The 16,239-nt window shown below is 43.4% G+C and overlaps 19 non-coding genes across 19 annotated transcripts; all 19 read right to left on the bottom strand.

Moving 5' to 3' along the window:
- Positions 1-1,122: 1,122 nt before the first annotated feature.
- trnal-aag (transfer RNA leucine (anticodon AAG)) lies at positions 1,123-1,204 on the bottom strand. Its single transcript has one exon. It is a non-coding gene; the product is annotated as a tRNA-Leu (tRNA).
- A 797-nt stretch (positions 1,205-2,001) lies between these two features.
- On the bottom strand, positions 2,002-2,073 carry trnag-ccc (transfer RNA glycine (anticodon CCC)). Its single transcript has one exon. It is a non-coding gene; the product is annotated as a tRNA-Gly (tRNA).
- A 278-nt stretch (positions 2,074-2,351) lies between these two features.
- trnal-uag (transfer RNA leucine (anticodon UAG)) lies at positions 2,352-2,433 on the bottom strand. Its single transcript has one exon. It is a non-coding gene; the product is annotated as a tRNA-Leu (tRNA).
- A 731-nt stretch (positions 2,434-3,164) lies between these two features.
- trnal-uaa (transfer RNA leucine (anticodon UAA)) lies at positions 3,165-3,246 on the bottom strand. The gene has a single exon. It is a non-coding gene; the product is annotated as a tRNA-Leu (tRNA).
- A 502-nt stretch (positions 3,247-3,748) lies between these two features.
- trnag-ccc (transfer RNA glycine (anticodon CCC)) lies at positions 3,749-3,820 on the bottom strand. Its single transcript has one exon. It is a non-coding gene; the product is annotated as a tRNA-Gly (tRNA).
- A 276-nt stretch (positions 3,821-4,096) lies between these two features.
- Positions 4,097-4,178, bottom strand: trnal-uag (transfer RNA leucine (anticodon UAG)). The gene has a single exon. It is a non-coding gene; the product is annotated as a tRNA-Leu (tRNA).
- Positions 4,179-4,976: 798 nt separating this feature from the next.
- On the bottom strand, positions 4,977-5,048 carry trnag-ccc (transfer RNA glycine (anticodon CCC)). The gene has a single exon. It is a non-coding gene; the product is annotated as a tRNA-Gly (tRNA).
- A 278-nt stretch (positions 5,049-5,326) lies between these two features.
- Positions 5,327-5,408, bottom strand: trnal-uag (transfer RNA leucine (anticodon UAG)). The gene has a single exon. It is a non-coding gene; the product is annotated as a tRNA-Leu (tRNA).
- A 731-nt stretch (positions 5,409-6,139) lies between these two features.
- trnal-uaa (transfer RNA leucine (anticodon UAA)) lies at positions 6,140-6,221 on the bottom strand. The gene has a single exon. It is a non-coding gene; the product is annotated as a tRNA-Leu (tRNA).
- Positions 6,222-6,952: 731 nt separating this feature from the next.
- trnal-uaa (transfer RNA leucine (anticodon UAA)) lies at positions 6,953-7,034 on the bottom strand. The gene has a single exon. It is a non-coding gene; the product is annotated as a tRNA-Leu (tRNA).
- A 731-nt stretch (positions 7,035-7,765) lies between these two features.
- On the bottom strand, positions 7,766-7,847 carry trnal-uaa (transfer RNA leucine (anticodon UAA)). The gene has a single exon. It is a non-coding gene; the product is annotated as a tRNA-Leu (tRNA).
- A 731-nt stretch (positions 7,848-8,578) lies between these two features.
- Positions 8,579-8,660, bottom strand: trnal-uaa (transfer RNA leucine (anticodon UAA)). Its single transcript has one exon. It is a non-coding gene; the product is annotated as a tRNA-Leu (tRNA).
- Positions 8,661-9,455: 795 nt separating this feature from the next.
- On the bottom strand, positions 9,456-9,527 carry trnag-ccc (transfer RNA glycine (anticodon CCC)). Its single transcript has one exon. It is a non-coding gene; the product is annotated as a tRNA-Gly (tRNA).
- A 2,923-nt stretch (positions 9,528-12,450) lies between these two features.
- Positions 12,451-12,532, bottom strand: trnal-aag (transfer RNA leucine (anticodon AAG)). Its single transcript has one exon. It is a non-coding gene; the product is annotated as a tRNA-Leu (tRNA).
- Positions 12,533-13,329: 797 nt separating this feature from the next.
- trnag-ccc (transfer RNA glycine (anticodon CCC)) lies at positions 13,330-13,401 on the bottom strand. The gene has a single exon. It is a non-coding gene; the product is annotated as a tRNA-Gly (tRNA).
- A 278-nt stretch (positions 13,402-13,679) lies between these two features.
- Positions 13,680-13,761, bottom strand: trnal-uag (transfer RNA leucine (anticodon UAG)). Its single transcript has one exon. It is a non-coding gene; the product is annotated as a tRNA-Leu (tRNA).
- Positions 13,762-14,492: 731 nt separating this feature from the next.
- trnal-uaa (transfer RNA leucine (anticodon UAA)) lies at positions 14,493-14,574 on the bottom strand. Its single transcript has one exon. It is a non-coding gene; the product is annotated as a tRNA-Leu (tRNA).
- Positions 14,575-15,077: 503 nt separating this feature from the next.
- On the bottom strand, positions 15,078-15,149 carry trnag-ccc (transfer RNA glycine (anticodon CCC)). Its single transcript has one exon. It is a non-coding gene; the product is annotated as a tRNA-Gly (tRNA).
- Positions 15,150-15,425: 276 nt separating this feature from the next.
- Positions 15,426-15,507, bottom strand: trnal-uag (transfer RNA leucine (anticodon UAG)). The gene has a single exon. It is a non-coding gene; the product is annotated as a tRNA-Leu (tRNA).
- Between the last annotated feature and the right edge of the window lie 732 nt (positions 15,508-16,239).

Raw genomic sequence — 16,239 nt, 5'->3', positions numbered from 1 at the left:
CACTACATCATCCACCGACCTGTTTGCCCGGTAGGCAAACTGCAGGGGGTCCAGTTGGTGTTCTGTGATGTCCTTTAGATGGGCTAAAACCAGGCGTTCAAAGGATTTCATGACCACAGACGTCAAGACGACAGGTCTGTAGTCATTTGGAACAGTGATGGTGGGTTTCTTGGGGACCGGAATAATGGTGGAGCGTTTGAAGCAGGTGGGAACTTCACACAGCTCCAGGGATCTGTTGAAGATGTGGGGGAAGATGGGAGCCAGCTGTTCAGCACAGGCTTTGAGACAAGAGGGGGAGACACTGTCTGGACCTGCGGCTTTCCTGGTCTTCTGTTTCTGGAACAGCCAACGCACATCTTCAACGTGTATTCTGAGTTTCAGGGGGGGTGGGGGGGTTGTGATTGGAGTCGTTGACTCTGGGCAGGGGAGGGTGAGGGAGGAGGGTGGGGGGGAGAGAGGTGTGACAGGGTTCATTGTCTCTGGGAAGGGGTGGGTGACAGAGGAGGATGGGGGGGGTTTGAGGAGTGATGGTGGTCTGTGTTTCTGGAGTGGGGTGGTTGAGGGGTGTGAATCTTCAACCAAGGCACAAACTAGGAAGTTTTCCATGTTGTGGAATACCAAAGTGCATTTAGACCCAAAAGTTGTATTTGCTTTTGGTTGAATACAGATCAGATTGAGATGGGCTGTGGAAGTGAGTGGTGGTGTAACTACATGATGTTAAGAAGCATTATTTAATTCCTCTGGGCAATTGTCACAGATTTTCCCACAGAGAGCATGGCCCGGGTGAGCAATCAATCTAATGCTGGATTCCTGAAAGAATCCATGGTCAGGGCAACAGCAGCAATGCATGGCCAGATAAAAAAGTGTGTGTGACATGACAGAGCATGAACTTTACAGAATGCATGCATTGTGCATTTTAAACAAAAAAAAAAAGTCCTTAACTTTCACTGCTGGTTTAATCATATAGGCAGAGGTGAGATTTGTAAAAAGACAGAGGATGAATATTATTGACTGCTAGATGTTCACCATTAGGTGTGTCATAGGTGTATTTTGTTTGCATGGCTGCTTGATGAACACCTAAAACTAAACACTACAATTAGTTCCCTGTACTTTAAAACATAATGGCAGCGGTGGGATTTGAACCCACGCCTCCGAAGAGACTGGAGCCTTAATCCAGCGCCTTAGACCGCTCGGCCACACTACCATTCGTTAGCTCATTTCCGATTCTGATTTGTTATTGAACACTTGAGATGAAGACATGACCTTAGCCAAAATTTGGCTTAAAAAGTTGCACAACACAAAAGCAGGACAAAAAAAAGGACTGCATTGGTTGGGAGTCCAACCTGGGTCAACTAACTGGAAGGCAGCTATGCTCACCACTATACAACCAAGGAACAAACTAGGAAGTTTTCCATGTTGTGGAATACCAAGGGCATTTAGACCCAAAAGTGGTTATTGCTTTTGGTTGAATACAGATCAGATTGAGATGGGCTGTGGAAGTGAGTGGTGATGTAACTACATGATGATTAGAAGCATTAACTAATTCGTCCGAGCAATTGTCACAGTTTTACCCACAGAAAGCATGGCACTGGTGAGGAATCGATCTAGTGCTGGATGCCTGAAAGAATCCATGGGCAGGGCAACAGCAGCAATGCATGGCCAGATACAAAAGTGTGTGTGACATGACAGGGCATGAACTTTACAGAATGCATGCATTGTTCATATTAAACAAACAAAAACTAGTTCATGACCTTTACTGCATTTTTAATCACATAGGCAGTTGTGGGATTTGAACCCACATTTGTAAAACAGACTGGACATTTACACTAGTAGCACAGACCTTTCAGACAAGCTACCTTCTGTGAGATATATTAAATGCAACATCTTTACCATGACTATTTTGAGGAAACTAGTAATGCTTCACAGAACATACAGTGACAGGAGACAACCAAAAGCATCGTACAAAGATCAATGGTTTGCGTGTTGTTGTAAAAGGTCCATTGCATTGGCCGGGAATCGAACCCGGGTCAACTGCTTGGGAAGCAGCTATGCTCACCACTATACCACCAATGCACACAGCTTGCAGGTTGTCGTAGATTTTCTTAAAGGGAGCATGGCACTGATAAGGAGTCAAACTAATGTTTGATGTGTAGTTAGAAGCTATACTCAGGATTTTGAGAACAATTTATGGCCAGGTGAAAGAGTGCGTGGGTAAAAGGACAGAGGATGAATGTTATTGACTGCTAGATGTTCACCATCAGGTGTGTCGTGGGTGTATTGTGTTTGCATGGCTGCTTGATGAACACCTAAAACAAAACACTACAATTAGTTCCTTGTAGTTTTCATCATAATGGCAGCGGTGGGATTTGAACCCACGCCTCCGAAGAGACTGGAGCCTAAATCCAGCGCCTTAGACCGCTCGGCCACACTACCACTCATTAGGTTAATTTAGATCCTGATGTGTTATAGAACACTTGAGATGAAAACATGACCTTAGCCAAAATTTGGCTTAAAAAGTTGCACAACACAAAAGCAGGATGAAAAAAGAGGACTGCGTTGGCTGGGAGTCCAACCCGGGTCAACTAACCTGAAGGCAGCTATGCTCACCACTATACAACAAAGGCACAAACTAGGAAGTTTTCCATGTTGTGGAATACCAAGGGCATTTAGACCCAAAAGTGGTTATTTCTTTTGGTTGAATAGAGATCAGATTGAGATGGGCTTTGGAAGTGAGTGGTACTGTAACTACATGATGTTTAGAAAAATTAACTATTTCTTCTGAGCAATTGTCACAGTTTTTCCCACAGACAGCATGGCACTGGTGAGGAATCAGTCTAGTGCTGGATGCCTGAAAGAATCCATGGTCAGGGCAACAGCAGCAATGCATGGCCAAAGGAAAAAAGTGTGTGTGTGACATGACAGAGCATGAACTTTACAGAATGCATGCATTGTGCATTTTAAACAAACAAAAACAAATTCGTAACTTTCACTGCTGGTTTAATCATAAAGGCAGAGGTGAGATTTGTAAAATGAAAGAGGATGAATGTTGTTGACTGCTAGATGTTCACCATCACTTGTGTCCTGGGTGTATTGTGTTTTCATGGCTGCTTGATGAACACCTAAAACTAAGCACTACAATTAGTTCCTTGTAGTTTTCATCATAATGGCAGCGGTGGGATTTGAACCCACGCCTCCAAAGAGACTGGCGCTTAAATCCAGCGCCTTAGACCGCTCGGCCACACTACCATTCGTTAGCTTATTTTAGATCCTGATGTGTTATAGAACAATTGAGATGAAAACATGACCTTAGCCAAAATGTGGCTTAAAATTTCACAACACAAAAGCAGGACAAAAAAAGGACTGCGTTGGCTGGGAGTCGAACCCGGGTAAACTAATTGGAAGGCAGTTATGTTCACCACTATACAACCAAGGCACAAACTAAGAAGTTTTCCATGTTGTGGAATACCAAGGGCATTTAGACCCAAAAGTGGTTATTGCTTTTGGTTGAATACAGATCAGATTGAGATGGGCTGTGGAAGTGATTGGTGATGTACAACAGACTGGACATTTACACTAGTAGCACAGACCTTTCAGACAAGCTACCTTCTGTGAGATTTATTAAATGCAACATCTTTACCATGACTATTTTGGGGAAACTAGTAATGCTTCACAGAACATACAGTGACAGGGGACAACCAAAAGCATCGTACAAAGATCAATAGTTTGCGTGTTGTTGTAAAAGGTCCATTGCATTGGCCGGGAATCGAACCCGGGTCAACTGCTTGGGAAGCAGCCATGCTCACCACTATACCACCAATGCACACAGCTCGCAGGATGTCGTAGTTTTTCTTAAAGGGAGCATGGCACTGATAAGGGGTCAAACTAATGTTTGATGTGTAGTTAGAAGCTATACTCAGGATTTTGAGAACAATTTATGGCCAGGTGAAAGAGTGCGTGGGTAAAAGGACAGGATGAATGTTATTGACTGCCAGATGTTCACCATCAGGTGTGTCGTGGGTGTATTGTGTTTTAATGGCTGCTTGATGAACACCTAAAACTAAGCACTAAAATTAGTTCCCTGTACTTTAAAATATAATGGCAGCGGTGGGATTTGAACCCACGCCTCCGAAGAGACTGGAGCCTAAATCCAGCGCCTTAGACCGCTCGGCCACACTACCACGCATTAGGTTATTTTAGATCCTGATGTGTTATAGAACACTTGAGATGAAAACATGACCTTAGCCAAAATTTGGTTTAAAAAGTTGCACAACACAAAAGCATGATGAAAAAAGAGGACTGCGTTGGCTGGGAGTCCAACCCGGGTCAACTAACCTGAAGGCAGCTATGCTCACCACTATACAACAAAGGCACAAACTAGGAAGTTTTCCATGTTGTGGAATACCAAGGGCATTTAGACCCAAAAGTGGTTATTTCTTTTGGTTGAATAGAGATCAGATTGAGATGGGCTGTGGAAGTGAGTGGTACTGTAACTACATGATGTTTAGAAAAATTAACTAATTCGTCCGAGCAATTGTCACAGTTTTACCCACAGAAACCATGGCACTGGTGAGGAATCGATCTAGTGCTGGATGCCTGAAAGAATCCATGGGCAGGGCAACAGCAGCAATGCATGGCCAGATACAAAAGTGTGTGTGACATGACAGGGCATGAACTTTACAGAATGCATGCATTGTTCATTTTAAACAAACAAAAACTAGTTCATGACCTTTACTGCATTTTTAATCACATAGGCAGTTGTGGGATTTGAACCCACATTTGTAAAACAGACTGGACATTTACACTAGTAGCACAGACCTTTCAGACAAGCTACCTTCTGTGAGATATATTAAATGCAACATCTTTACCATGACTATTTTGAGGAAACTAGTAATGCTTCACAGAACATACAGTGACAGGAGACAACCAAAAGCATCGTTCAAAGATCAATGGTTTGCGTGTTGTTGTAAAAGGTCCATTGCATTGGCCGGGAATCGAACCCGGGTCAACTGCTTGGGAAGCAGCTATGCTCACCACTATACCACCAATGCACACAGCTTGCAGGTTGTCGTAGATTTTCTTAAAGGGAGCATGGCACTGATAAGGAGTCAAACTAATGTTTGATGTGTAGTTAGAAGCTATACTCAGGATTTTGAGAACAATTTATGGCCAGGTGAAAGAGTGCGTGGGTAAAAGGACAGAGGATGAATGTTATTGACTGCTAGATGTTCACCATCAGGTGTGTCGTGGGTGTATTGTGTTTTAATGGCTGCTTGATGAACACCTAAAACTAAGCACTACAATTAGTTCCCTGTACTTTAAAATATAATGGCAGCGGTGGGATTTGAACCCACGCCTCCGAAGAGACTGGAGCCTAAATCCAGCGCCTTAGACCGCTCGGCCACACTACCACTCATTAGGTTATTTTAGATCCTGATGTGTTATAGAACACTTGAGATGAAAACATGACCTTAGCCAAAATTTGGCTTAAAAAGTTGCACAACACAAAAGCAGGATGAAAAAAGAGGACTGCGTTGGCTGGGAGTCCAACCCGGGTCAACTAACCTGAAGGCAGCTATGCTCACCACTATACAACAAAGGCACAAACTAGGAAGTTTTCCATGTTGTGGAATACCAAGGGCATTTAGACCCAAAAGTGGTTATTTCTTTTGGTTGAATAGAGATCAGATTGAGATGGGCTGTGGAAGTGAGTGGTACTGTAACTACATGATGTTTAGAAAAATTAACTAATTCTTCTGAGCAATTGTCACAGTTTTTCCCACAGACAGCATGGCACTGGTGAGGAATCAATCTAGTGCTGGATGCCTGAAAGAATCCATGGTCAGGGCAACAGCAGCAATGCATGGCCAAATGAAAAAAGTGTGTGTGTGACATGACAGAGCATGAACTTTACAGAATGCATGCATTGTGCATTTTAAACAAACAAAAACAAATTCGTAACTTTCACTGCTGGTTTAATCATAAAGGCAGAGGTGAGATTTGTAAAATGAAAGAGGATGAATGTTGTTGACTGCTAGGTGTTCACCATCACTTGTGTCCTGGGTGTATTGTGTTTTCATGGCTGCTTGATGAACACCTAAAACTAAGCACTACAATTAGTTCCTTGTAGTTTTCATCATAATGGCAGCGGTGGGATTTGAACCCACGCCTCCAAGGAGACTGGAGCTTAAATCCAGCGCCTTAGACCGCTCGGCCACACTACCACTCATTAGGTTATTTTAGATCCTGATGTGTTATAGAACACTTGAGATGAAAACATGACCTTAGCCAAAATTTGGCTTAAAAAGTTGCACAACACAAAAGCAGGATGAAAAAAGAGGACTGCGTTGGCTGGGAGTCCAACCCGGGTCAACTAACCTGAAGGCAGCTATGCTCACCACTATACAACAAAGGCACAAACTAGGAAGTTTTCCATGTTGTGGAATACCAAGGGCATTTAGACCCAAAAGTGGTTATTTCTTTTGGTTGAATAGAGATCAGATTGAGATGGGCTGTGGAAGTGAGTGGTACTGTAACTACATGATGTTTAGAAAAATTAACTAATTCTTCTGAGCAATTGTCACAGTTTTTCCCACAGACAGCATGGCACTGGTGAGGAATCAATCTAGTGCTGGATGCCTGAAAGAATCCATGGTCAGGGCAACAGCAGCAATGCATGGCCAAATGAAAAAAGTGTGTGTGTGACATGACAGAGCATGAACTTTACAGAATGCATGCATTGTGCATTTTAAACAAACAAAAACAAATTCGTAACTTTCACTGCTGGTTTAATCATAAAGGCAGAGGTGAGATTTGTAAAATGAAAGAGGATGAATGTTGTTGACTGCTAGGTGTTCACCATCACTTGTGTCCTGGGTGTATTGTGTTTTCATGGCTGCTTGATGAACACCTAAAACTAAGCACTACAATTAGTTCCTTGTAGTTTTCATCATAATGGCAGCGGTGGGATTTGAACCCACGCCTCCAAAGAGACTGGAGCTTAAATCCAGCGCCTTAGACCGCTCGACCACACTACCACTCGTTAGCTTATTTTAGATCCTGATGTGTTATAGAACAATTGAGATGAAAACATGACCTTAGCCAAAATTTGGCTTAAAAAGTTGCACAACACAAAAGCAGGATGAAAAAAGAGGACTGCGTTGGCTGGGAGTCCAACCCGGGTCAACTAACCTGAAGGCAGCTATGCTCACCACTATACAACAAAGGCACAAACTAGGAAGTTTTCCATGTTGTGGAATACCAAGGGCATTTAGACCCAAAAGTGGTTATTTCTTTTGGTTGAATAGAGATCAGATTGAGATGGGCTGTGGAAGTGAGTGGTACTGTAACTACATGATGTTTAGAAAAATTAACTAATTCTTCTGAGCAATTGTCACAGTTTTTCCCACAGACAGCATGGCACTGGTGAGGAATCAGTCTAGTGCTGGATGCCTGAAAGAATCCATGGTCAGGGCAACAGCAGCAATGCATGGCCAAATGAAAAAAGTGTGTGTGTGACATGACAGAGCATGAACTTTACAGAATGCATGCATTGTGCATTTTAAACAAACAAAAACAAATTCGTAACTTTCACTGCTGGTTTAATCATAAAGGCAGAGGTGAGATTTGTAAAATGAAAGAGGATGAATGTTGTTGACTGCTAGGTGTTCACCATCACTTGTGTCCTGGGTGTATTGTGTTTTCATGGCTGCTTGATGAACACCTAAAACTAAGCACTACAATTAGTTCCTTGTAGTTTTCATCATAATGGCAGCGGTGGGATTTGAACCCACGCCTCCAAGGAGACTGGAGCTTAAATCCAGCGCCTTAGACCGCTCGACCACACTACCACTCGTTAGCTTATTTTAGATCCTGATGTGTTATAGAACAATTGAGATGAAAACATGACCTTAGCCAAAATTTGGCTTAAAAAGTTGCACAACACAAAAGCAGGATGAAAAAAGAGGACTGCGTTGGCTGGGAGTCCAACCCGGGTCAACTAACCTGAAGGCAGCTATGCTCACCACTATACAACAAAGGCACAAACTAGGAAGTTTTCCATGTTGTGGAATACCAAGGGCATTTAGACCCAAAAGTGGTTATTTCTTTTGGTTGAATAGAGATCAGATTGAGATGGGCTGTGGAAGTGAGTGGTACTGTAACTACATGATGTTTAGAAAAATTAACTAATTCTTCTGAGCAATTGTCACAGTTTTTCCCACAGACAGCATGGCACTGGTGAGGAATCAGTCTAGTGCTGGATGCCTGAAAGAATCCATGGTCAGGGCAACAGCAGCAATGCATGGCCAAATGAAAAAAGTGTGTGTGTGACATGACAGAGCATGAACTTTACAGAATGCATGCATTGTGCATTTTAAACAAACAAAAACAAATTCGTAACTTTCACTGCTGGTTTAATCATAAAGGCAGAGGTGAGATTTGTAAAATGAAAGAGGATGAATGTTGTTGACTGCTAGATGTTCACCATCACTTGTGTCCTGGGTGTATTGTGTTTTCATGGCTGCTTGATGAACACCTAAAACTAAGCACTACAATTAGTTCCTTGTAGTTTTCATCATAATGGCAGCGGTGGGATTTGAACCCACGCCTCCAAAGAGACTGGAGCTTAAATCCAGCGCCTTAGACCGCTCGGCCACACTACCATTCGTTAGCTTATTTTAGATCCTGATGTGTTATAGAACAATTGAGATGAAAACATGACCTTAGCCAAAATGTGGCTTAAAATTTCACAACACAAAAGCAGGACAAAAAAAAGGACTGCGTTGGCTGGGAGTCGAACCCGGGTAAACTAATTGGAAGGCAGTTATGTTCACCACTATACAACCAAGGCACAAACTAAGAAGTTTTCCATGTTGTGGAATACCAAGGGCATTTAGACCCAAAAGTGGTTATTGCTTTTGGTTGAATACAGATCAGATTGAGATGGGCTGTGGAAGTGATTGGTGATGTAACTACATAATGTTTAGAAGCATTAACTAATTCTTCTGAGCAATTGTCACAGTTTTACCCACAGACAGCATGGCACTGGTGAGGAATCGATCTAGTGCTGGATGCCTGAAAGAATCCATGGGCAGGGCAACAGCAGCAATGCATGGCCAGATACAAAAGTGTGTGTGACATGACAGGGCATGAACTTTACAGAATGCATGCATTGTTCATTTTAAACAAACAAAAACTAATTCATGACCTTTACTGCATTTTTAATCACATAGGCAGTTGTGGGATTTGAACCCACATTTGTACAACAGACTGGACATTTACACTAGTAGCACAGACCTTTCAGACAAGCTACCTTCTGTGAGATTTATTAAATGCAACATCTTTACCATGACTATTTTGGGGAAACTAGTAATGCTTCACAAAACATACAGTGACAGGAGACAACCAAAAGCATCGTACAAAGATCAATGATTTGCGTGCTGTTGTAAAAGGTCCATTGCATTGGCCGGGAATCGAACCCGGGTCAACTGCTTGGGAAGCAGCTATGCTCACCACTATACCACCAATGCACACAGCTTGCAGGATGTCGTAGTTTTTCTTAAAGGGAGCATGGCACTGATAAGGAGTCAAACTAATGTTTGATGTGTAGTTAGAAGCTATACTCAGGATTTTGAGAACAATTTATGGCCAGGTGAAAGAGTGCGTGGGTGAAAGGACAGGATGAATGTTATTGACTGCTAGATGTTCACCATCAGGTGTGTCGTGGGTGTATTGTGTTTTAATGGCTGCTTGATGAACACCTAAAACTAAGCACTACAATTAGTTCCCTGTACTTTAAAACATAATGGCAGCGGTGGGATTTGAACCCACGCCTCCGAAGAGACTGGAGCCTAAATCCAGCGCCTTAGCCCACTCGGCTCATTTTAGATCCTGATGTGTTAAAGAACACTTGAGATGAAGACATGACCTTATCCAAAATTTGGCTTAAAAAAAGAGGACTGCGTTGGCTGGGAGTCGAACCTGGGTATCTTGCTTGGAAGGCAGCTATGCTCAACACTATTCAGAATCAGAAACAGAATCGTATTTATTGGCCAAGTAAGTGCAAGCACATACAAGGAAATTGATTCCGGTAGATGGTGTCTCTCAAGTACAATGTAGGAAAAAAAGATAAAAAACAACAACAACAACAAACAACAACAATGTGCAAGGGTGTTGTGTTATTGTCCAAATTGTGGATTGTTTGTGATTTATAAATAACTATAACTATATCTACTATTTATGAATAAATAGGCAAAAAACAAACGAAATCTTATATACAAGTGAACATAAAGTGCAGTGTGTAATGATGGATGAGATTTACAGTATCAGCCGTTTAGGAGGGAGATGGCGAGGGGGAAGAAACTGTTCTTGTGTCGGCTGGTCCTGGTCTGCAGGCTTCTATAACGTCTGCCAGCGAGCAGCAGGTCAAAGAGCCTGTGACCAGGGTGTGAGGGGTCTGAGATGATTTTCCCTGCCCTTTTCCTGGATCTTGAGAGGTACAGGTCCTGGATGGAGGGCAAGGGGGCACCGGTGATCCTTTCTGCTGACCGTACAGTCCGCTGCAGTCTGATCCTGTCCGGTTTAGTGGCTGCTCCATACCAGACAGTGATGGAGGAGCACAGGACAGACTCAATGACCGCAGTGTAGAACTGGATCAGCAGCTCCTGTGGAAGACTGTACTTCCCCAGTTGCCTCAGGAAGTACATCCTCTGCTGGGTCTTTTTGAGGATGGAGGAGATGTTGGTCTCCCACTTCAGGTCCTGGGAAATGGTGGTGCCTAGGAATGTGAAGGTCTCCACAATAGACACCAGCCTGTCTGATATAGTGAGGGGGAGCAATGTTGAGGGATGTCTCCTGAAGTCCACCGTCATCTCCACAGTCTTAAGCGTGTTCAGCACCAGGTTGTGTTGACTGCACCAGAGTACCAGACGCTCAACTTCCTGTCGGTATGCAGACTCATCACCATCCTGCATGAGCCCAATGACAGTGGTGTCGTCTGCAAACTTCAGGAGTTTCACAGTTGAGTTCCTGGAGGGCAGTCGTTGGTGTACAGGGAGAAGAGAAGTGGGGAGAGGACACATCCGTGAGGGGCACCAGTACTGAGGGACCGTGTTCCAGAAGTGATCTCCCTCAGCCTCACTTGCTGCTTCCTGTCTGTCAGGAAGCTGGTGATCCACTTGCAGGTACCAGGTGACACGCTGAGCTGGGAGAGTTTGGAGGTGAGGAGTTCAGGCACAATGGTGTTGAATGCCGAGCTGAAGTCCACAAACAGAATCCTGGCATAGGTTCCCGGGCGGTCGAGATGTTGCAGGATGTAATGCAGCCCCATATTCACTACATCATCCACCGACCTGTTTGCCCGGTAGGCAAACTGCAGGGGGTCCAGTTGGTGTTCTGTGATGTCCTTTAGATGGGCTAAAACCAGGCGTTCAAAGGATTTCATGACCACAGACGTCAAGACGACAGGTCTGTAGTCATTTGGAACAGTGATGGTGGGTTTCTTGGGGACCGGAATAATGGTGGAGCGTTTGAAGCAGGTGGGAACTTCACACAGCTCCAGGGATCTGTTGAAGATGTGGGGGAAGATGGGAGCCAGCTGTTCAGCACAGGCTTTGAGACAAGAGGGGGAGACACTGTCTGGACCTGCGGCTTTCCTGGTCTTCTGTTTCTGGAACAGCCAACGCACATCTTCAACGTGTATTCTGAGTTTCAGGGGGGGTGGGGGGGTTGTGATTGGAGTCGTTGACTCTGGGCAGGGGAGGGTGAGGGAGGAGGGTGGGGGGGAGAGAGGTGTGACAGGGTTCATTGTCTCTGGGAAGGGGTGGGTGACAGAGGAGGATGGGGGGGTTTGAGGAGTGATGGTGGTCTGTGTTTCTGGAGTGGGGTGGTTGAGGGGTGTGAATCTTCAACCAAGGCACAAACTAGGAAGTTTTCCATGTTGTGGAATACCAAAGTGCATTTAGACCCAAAAGTTGTATTTGCTTTTGGTTGAATACAGATCAGATTGAGATGGGCTGTGGAAGTGAGTGGTGGTGTAACTACATGATGTTAAGAAGCATTATTTAATTCCTCTGGGCAATTGTCACAGATTTTCCCACAGAGAGCATGGCCCGGGTGAGCAATCAATCTAATGCTGGATTCCTGAAAGAATCCATGGTCAGGGCAACAGCAGCAATGCATGGCCAGATAAAAAAGTGTGTGTGACATGACAGAGCATGAACTTTACAGAATGCATGCATTGTGCATTTTAAACAAAAAAAAAAAGTCCTTAACTTTCACTGCTGGTTTAATCATATAGGCAGAGGTGAGATTTGTAAAAAGACAGAGGATGAATATTATTGACTGCTAGATGTTCACCATTAGGTGTGTCATAGGTGTATTTTGTTTGCATGGCTGCTTGATGAACACCTAAAACTAAACACTACAATTAGTTCCCTGTACTTTAAAACATAATGGCAGCGGTGGGATTTGAACCCACGCCTCCGAAGAGACTGGAGCCTTAATCCAGCGCCTTAGACCGCTCGGCCACACTACCATTCGTTAGCTCATTTCCGATTCTGATTTGTTATTGAACACTTGAGATGAAGACATGACCTTAGCCAAAATTTGGCTTAAAAAGTTGCACAACACAAAAGCAGGACAAAAAAAAGGACTGCATTGGTTGGGAGTCCAACCTGGGTCAACTAACTGGAAGGCAGCTATGCTCACCACTATACAACCAAGGAACAAACTAGGAAGTTTTCCATGTTGTGGAATACCAAGGGCATTTAGACCCAAAAGTGGTTATTGCTTTTGGTTGAATACAGATCAGATTGAGATGGGCTGTGGAAGTGAGTGGTGATGTAACTACATGATGATTAGAAGCATTAACTAATTCGTCCGAGCAATTGTCACAGTTTTACCCACAGAAAGCATGGCACTGGTGAGGAATCGATCTAGTGCTGGATGCCTGAAAGAATCCATGGGCAGGGCAACAGCAGCAATGCATGGCCAGATACAAAAGTGTGTGTGACATGACAGGGCATGAACTTTACAGAATGCATGCATTGTTCATATTAAACAAACAAAAACTAGTTCATGACCTTTACTGCATTTTTAATCACATAGGCAGTTGTGGGATTTGAACCCACATTTGTAAAACAGACTGGACATTTACACTAGTAGCACAGACCTTTCAGACAAGCTACCTTCTGTGAGATATATTAAATGCAACATCTTTACCATGACTATTTTGAGGAAACTAGTAATGCTTCACAGAACATACAGTGACAGGAGACAACCAAAAGCATCGTACAAAGATCAATGGTTTGCGTGTTGTTGTAAAAGGTCCATTGCATTGGCCGGGAATCGAACCCGGGTCAACTGCTTGGGAAGCAGCTATGCTCACCACTATACCACCAATGCACACAGCTTGCAGGTTGTCGTAGATTTTCTTAAAGGGAGCATGGCACTGATAAGGAGTCAAACTAATGTTTGATGTGTAGTTAGAAGCTATACTCAGGATTTTGAGAACAATTTATGGCCAGGTGAAAGAGTGCGTGGGTAAAAGGACAGAGGATGAATGTTATTGACTGCTAGATGTTCACCATCAGGTGTGTCGTGGGTGTATTGTGTTTGCATGGCTGCTTGATGAACACCTAAAACAAAACACTACAATTAGTTCCTTGTAGTTTTCATCATAATGGCAGCGGTGGGATTTGAACCCACGCCTCCGAAGAGACTGGAGCCTAAATCCAGCGCCTTAGACCGCTCGGCCACACTACCACTCATTAGGTTAATTTAGATCCTGATGTGTTATAGAACACTTGAGATGAAAACATGACCTTAGCCAAAATTTGGCTTAAAAAGTTGCACAACACAAAAGCAGGATGAAAAAAGAGGACTGCGTTGGCTGGGAGTCCAACCCGGGTCAACTAACCTGAAGGCAGCTATGCTCACCACTATACAACAAAGGCACAAACTAGGAAGTTTTCCATGTTGTGGAATACCAAGGGCATTTAGACCCAAAAGTGGTTATTTCTTTTGGTTGAATAGAGATCAGATTGAGATGGGCTTTGGAAGTGAGTGGTACTGTAACTACATGATGTTTAGAAAAATTAACTATTTCTTCTGAGCAATTGTCACAGTTTTTCCCACAGACAGCATGGCACTGGTGAGGAATCAGTCTAGTGCTGGATGCCTGAAAGAATCCATGGTCAGGGCAACAGCAGCAATGCATGGCCAAAGGAAAAAAGTGTGTGTGTGACATGACAGAGCATGAACTTTACAGAATGCATGCATTGTGCATTTTAAACAAACAAAAACAAATTCGTAACTTTCACTGCTGGTTTAATCATAAAGGCAGAGGTGAGATTTGTAAAATGAAAGAGGATGAATGTTGTTGACTGCTAGATGTTCACCATCACTTGTGTCCTGGGTGTATTGTGTTTTCATGGCTGCTTGATGAACACCTAAAACTAAGCACTACAATTAGTTCCTTGTAGTTTTCATCATAATGGCAGCGGTGGGATTTGAACCCACGCCTCCAAAGAGACTGGCGCTTAAATCCAGCGCCTTAGACCGCTCGGCCACACTACCATTCGTTAGCTTATTTTAGATCCTGATGTGTTATAGAACAATTGAGATGAAAACATGACCTTAGCCAAAATGTGGCTTAAAATTTCACAACACAAAAGCAGGACAAAAAAAAGGACTGCGTTGGCTGGGAGTCGAACCCGGGTAAACTAATTGGAAGGCAGTTATGTTCACCACTATACAACCAAGGCACAAACTAAGAAGTTTTCCATGTTGTGGAATACCAAGGGCATTTAGACCCAAAAGTGGTTATTGCTTTTGGTTGAATACAGATCAGATTGAGATGGGCTGTGGAAGTGATTGGTGATGTACAACAGACTGGACATTTACACTAGTAGCACAGACCTTTCAGACAAGCTACCTTCTGTGAGATTTATTAAATGCAACATCTTTACCATGACTATTTTGGGGAAACTAGTAATGCTTCACAGAACATACAGTGACAGGGGACAACCAAAAGCATCGTACAAAGATCAATAGTTTGCGTGTTGTTGTAAAAGGTCCATTGCATTGGCCGGGAATCGAACCCGGGTCAACTGCTTGGGAAGCAGCCATGCTCACCACTATACCACCAATGCACACAGCTCGCAGGATGTCGTAGTTTTTCTTAAAGGGAGCATGGCACTGATAAGGGGTCAAACTAATGTTTGATGTGTAGTTAGAAGCTATACTCAGGATTTTGAGAACAATTTATGGCCAGGTGAAAGAGTGCGTGGGTAAAAGGACAGGATGAATGTTATTGACTGCCAGATGTTCACCATCAGGTGTGTCGTGGGTGTATTGTGTTTTAATGGCTGCTTGATGAACACCTAAAACTAAGCACTAAAATTAGTTCCCTGTACTTTAAAATATAATGGCAGCGGTGGGATTTGAACCCACGCCTCCGAAGAGACTGGAGCCTAAATCCAGCGCCTTAGACCGCTCGGCCACACTACCACTCATTAGGTTAATTTAGATCCTGATGTGTTATAGAACACTTGAGATGAAAACATGACCTTAGCCAAAATTTGGCTTAAAAAGTTGCACAACACAAAAGCAGGACAAAAAAAAGGACTGCATTGGTTGGGAGTCCAACCTGGGTCAACTAATTGGAAGGCAGCTATGCTCACCACTATACAACCAAGGCACAAACTAGGAAGTTTTCCATGTTGTGGAATACCAAGGGCATTTAGACCCAAAAGTGGTTATTGCTTTTGGTTGAATACAGATCAGATTGAGATGGGCTGTGGAAGTGAGTGGTGATGTAACTACATGATGATTAGAAGCATTAACTAATTCGTCCGAGCAATTGTCACAGTTTTACCCACAGAAACCATGGCACTGGTGAGGAATCGATCTAGTGCTGGATGCCTGAAAGAATCCATGGGCAGGGCAACAGCAGCAATGCATGGCCAGATACAAAAGTGTGTGTGACATGACAGGGCATGAACTTTACAGAATGCATGCATTGTTCATTTTAAACAAACAAAAACTAGTTCATGACCTTTACTGCATTTTTAATCACATAGGCAGTTGTGGGATTTGAACCCACATTTGTAAAACAGACTGGACATTTACACTAGTAGCACAGACCTTTCAGACAAGCTACCTTCTGTGAGATATATTAAATGCAACATCTTTACCATGACTATTTTGAGGAAACTAGTAATGCTTCACAGAACATACAGT

This window comes from Denticeps clupeoides, unplaced genomic scaffold, assembly GCF_900700375.1.
Source record: "Denticeps clupeoides unplaced genomic scaffold, fDenClu1.1, whole genome shotgun sequence".
Classification (NCBI taxonomy): Eukaryota; Metazoa; Chordata; class Actinopteri; order Clupeiformes; family Denticipitidae; genus Denticeps; species Denticeps clupeoides.
The sequence above is the reverse complement of the archived record's forward strand: the minus strand, read 5'-3'. Positions and strand labels throughout refer to the sequence as shown.